Source organism: Seriola dumerili, unplaced genomic scaffold, assembly GCF_002260705.1.
Source record: "Seriola dumerili isolate Sdu_G_001 unplaced genomic scaffold, Sdu_1.0 BDQW01000121.1, whole genome shotgun sequence".
NCBI lineage: Eukaryota > Metazoa > Chordata > Actinopteri > Carangiformes > Carangidae > Seriola > Seriola dumerili.
Genome location: NW_019174376.1, coordinates 1,829,545 through 1,834,508, shown reverse-complemented (window position 1 = coordinate 1,834,508; position 4,964 = coordinate 1,829,545).

Below are 4,964 nucleotides of genomic sequence, written 5' to 3'. Positions count from 1 at the left end.
GTAAATGATCCGGATTTGCTCCAAAATTGAATGGGTTCTCCCCTGGCCCATGTCCCATCGCTCTGCCAAGTTCCAAGCAAATCAGTCTAGTACTGTTTTGCATAATCCTGCTGACAAACAAACAAACATACAAACAAACAAACGAACAGGTGAAAACATAACCTCATCCCTAAAGGTAATAATACATCTCTCCATCTTTTTCAAGCTTTTAAGACAAAGTTTGCGAAACCTATGTGCGATACAATTGAAACTGACTCTCCACCTCTCACACATTCAAGTCAGGCAAATCCTGCATGATGAATGCATGCCAGTTCAACTCTGCGGGCCAACTGGGAGATCATCAAATCACTGCAAACATTGGAGAATCTTCCCAGAGTCAAAATATTTGGCTGACGCAGAGGAAGATGTGAGTTTGTGGAACAGCTGGGGATCCCGTGTCTGAGCTGTGTATTTACTCGGGGGGCTAAATGGTTGTAGCTACATGACCCTTTTTGAGTGCTAAATCCAAATCCAGCCCTTATCTCCCAGATTAAGCTCATGTTAGGCTTAAACCCACAACGATGACCTCATCGTGCTGCTTGAAGACAGGCGGCTGGGGAAACCCTAACTAGTGCACAGATGAACCATGTGAGACTGAGAAACCTGCACACACACAAACACACACACAAGCTTTCGAAGCCCCCCCACCCCTCCGTCTCTTCTTGCTGTGCTTCATGAAATCCTAATGAAAAAACAAAAAGATCACTGCAGTGCAGGAGTTAGATACCTCCAGTGAAATTACATTTTAGAAAAACCGGTTGCTTCTGTTTTCATTTATTCATTTTTTGAGTCATTCTCTGCCACATTCTTCCACATGAATCCTTCCCAAATTAAAATAAGAAACATTTCTTTATTTCCTGAGTGCAGTTTGTTTGGTGATTTATGGAGTAACACAGAATCACTCTGAACCAAAACAAGACCCACCAAAGGGGACCAGAGAGGGTTAGGGTTAGCTACAGCTAAATGATACTGGACCTATTTTTATTAAATAAGTAATAAAATATTCAACTCAACATTTTACAACATACAGTATCACAGTGGGACATTGTCAGGGCTCTTTATGCATGTATTTTTTAATTATATAATTCAATTTTAACATTATTTCAACATTATCTTCAAGTCCCCTGGCCAAAATGTGATTTATTAACATTTCATGTCGGTTTTAATATCGTGTGAAATAGAAATAGCGGGGGAAAAAAATTCAGCGGCTTTAATCATTCTTGCTATTTTATGCACAATTCTTCTCCCTTCTACTCTGTCTTAAGGCAGTCTGAATGGAGCAGCACATCCTCTGTTCTATTTCTATCTTTTTCTTAAAAACTTTCTCCATGATTTATTTATTGGCGCTTGCAGTTGCCGTTCGGCTCCTCGACAGGGATGTTCGGGCCTCTGAGGATCAGCGCTGCTGCCTCTGATGTCCACCAACACAGCTTCTTCATCTGTTGTGGTTGCTCCAGCAGAAACAAGTGCAGAATGAACACCGCAGGGTATCACTCCTTATCAGATAAAACCCTCAAATCTACAAAGTGACAGCTTTTCAAAAATATATTCAGAGGGACTCCCATTGATTTTTTTTTTTTTTTTTAATATTGCACAATGGATTTGTGGTTGAGCTATGTGCGTCTTACTGTCATGTTACATCTCCAGCACATACATGCAAATATCGTTTAAAAATTTGATTTATCTCTATAGCTTTAATCTGCAGCAGGCACTGAGCGGTATCCATCTAAACGGCCGATGCAAAATGCTGCATTGTTTGGCAACATGCCTCATAATCTGCAGGAGAGAATGAACAGAAGCCTGCAGTGAAGGATGTCGAGAGGAATGTCATGTGTGTGCATGTGTGTATACATGCCTCTGAGTATGCGTGTACAGAATGTTGTGTGAGGCCCAGTGCCAAGTGGTCACAGATTGTCCCAGGCCGGTTACAGGGGTAGGGGGTAGAAGTAGAGGTGTGTGTGTGTGTGTGTGTGTGTGTGTGGCTGGGTGTCGACTAGAGAATTAGGAGGAGGGCAGCTTCTGGCTCACTGGAGAGCCTATTTATGGATCCTCATTGAGAGCCCCTCGTGTTACTCATTGTCACTTTCACTCACACACTGGTGAGTAGGCGGCCAATCATCAAATCCACTCAACTCTGTTCCTAAAGGGAACGTGAACAAAAGAGGCAAAGATAATTGGCACTCTTGATTCAGCATCGTATTGACTGAAAAACCAACAGCAGAACACCAGAGATATTCTTTGAGATCTCAGACAAGGTGAGTGTGTGTGTCTGTGTGTTTGTGCATGTCAGTCTAACTATGGAGTGATCCCCTCCCGTCTGTTGGGGGAAGCTGATATTGGACAGTATTGTCATCAGTCAGGTTGCCACTACTGTGCGCTTCATCCATATAGTGTCAAATTCATTAAGATTGGCGCCACCCAGTATTGGTAGGCGTCTAGGGGTGGAGTGGTGGGGTGTTGTGGGTGGAGGATTCTCCATTTCAACAAGATGATCTCACCTCCTGTCTGCAGCTCAGGAAGAAGAATTTTCATTCATGAAGTTCATCCATTCACATATGCGGGTGCTCAGATGTGTGCGCACACACACAACCACACACACACACATGACCAACCTATCTCCCAACGGGATGCTGAGGAAACAGTTGAGCCCATGAGGCAATATTCAGGTGAGATCACTGCCGGACACCAAGCTTCTCTCTTCCTGTTTCAAAAACTCTACAAAGGATTAGTGTTTATCGCCTTTCATCACTTGACCTTGCCTGCATTACAGCGCCACAAACTCAGGGGCGGGACGATGATGTCACATAAAACTGACTGATACTGCAACCTGTTGAGTTAAAAAGTTATAAAGCCATAAAACTGTTTGTGCACATTTTTCAGTTTCTCTTAATTTGCTTAAATCTGCTTTAACTGATTTTCTGGCCACTTGGGGGCGTTGGAAACAAGCTATGAACAGCTTTAAAGTTGATTTGGCTGAACACATTAGCGTACAGCAGGGCCGCCCAGGACTGCTCTCTCTACCCTCTGTTTTTCATTTTGAATATTCTGTTTCAATATCATTTTTACACAACAACAGAGAGGAGTCATAGTCATAAAATACTGCTCATCTGAAGCATAGAGGATATTTTTTATTATTATTATTATTATTTTTTAAAGAGGTGCTCTCATGCTGTGTGTATCTTATGTCACTTTCTGTAAGTCAGCCAGTCAAGATGAAGTGATCGAGGCAGTGGAGCACTGATGAAAGTAAAATTGGCAAGACGACTATTTTTTTTTTTTTCCCAGAAATAAATTCAACAACAGTTTGTCTCATTTGCAACCAGAGAGTGGCTGTTTTGAAAGAAACAAAACATTCCTTGGTAGCGCAGCAGTGAGGAAAGAAAGGAGAGGGCAAGTGACCTGCTAGCTAAACTTAACTCTCAGCAGCGTGCTTTGATGCAACCACGCAACAGCGTCTGACCGTGGCTGCTAAGACAGTGCGCCCTAATCGGGTGCAGGCTTTTACCCAAATCAGCTTGGCCCATGGCTCAAGACATCAGTGTACAAATCATGGATAAAGAAAAGTGGAGCTCCTGCCCTGTCGCTTGCAACAAGAGCGGTTTGAAGTGAGAGAATCTGGCTGACATTACAACTGACGGAGCCCCTGCAATGGTGAAGAAGAAATCTGGCCTCACACGCTGATATTAGAAGAAGGTCAGTCAGCTGTTTGATCATGTGAGAGCCTTCAAGCAAAAACTACTACTGCTCAGCAGACATCTCTCAGCAGGTTACTACTACTTATGCACCCTGTTTTTGTGTGCCTGTATATTTTGTGCCCTGATTCTTACAGTACATGCTGTCCCTCTCTTTTTCTCTCGTCTCCACATTCAGGAAATTTCCTTATATATGTATTATAGAGAGGTATGCTTGATGGAGGAGAATGTACCCAAGCACGCTCACCTCCATGACATCCTCACTCTGTCAGTAAATCAGCTGGAGCTTAATGTGTAAAGACTTTTGGAAAAACAAAGACAAGCGTCATGTATCCCACTGACAGTGCAAGTGATAAACGACTGTACAAGGCATTGAAGAATGTAATACAAGTTCTGTAATATGTGGGTACTTTGTGATGATGTGTAACTTACACGTTGCTCAATGCAAACTTAATATCCAATATTGATTTGTTATCCATTGTTGTCACTATGATTTTTTATGTTTTATGTTTTCGACAATCTCAGCAAACTAATAAAATTACTGTTAAAGAATAGTGTTTTTATTATTTTGAAATTTTATTTTAGATTTAGAATTCATTTGTGTTCATTTCAAACATCTAGCTCTTTGAATCGTCCACTATGATCACCAGCTGGATGCTAACTGTGTCTGTCTGCTGTGTGGTGCTGAGCAGGTAATGTAGAGCTATTTCACTGAAAACAGCTGCCTGCTGTGTCCGTGAAGTATAGGAGGAATGAGGGTGAACTGAAACCATAAAGTTAGTATTATTGGTTCTATTAATGGCACTAATAGCATACTTTGCAAGACAGAAAACCAAAACACTGAGCTGAAAATTGTTATAAACTCTGTAAAGCTGAAGGGAACTTCAGAGTTGGCGGATTCAGTTGTGGGTTTGTTCCTGGAGAAACCCTTTCATAATCAAGTAGTCATGTGATCCATTGTTAACATAAAAATCCATTACACAATTCCACCAGGGAGGCATCTGATAGGTCCCAAATTCATTCTGCAGCATGACAACAACCCCAAACAAACAGCCAGAGTCATAATGAACTAGAAGGGCACTCAGAGAGCACAGACCTCCACCAAGGCCGATATCAAACAACATACACCAGAGTTCAGAGAAAAAAATTCAAATTCATAATGAATGATCCAGATTGGCCCCAAAATGTAATGGGTTCGTCCCTGGCTCATGTCCCACCCCTCCACCAAATTTG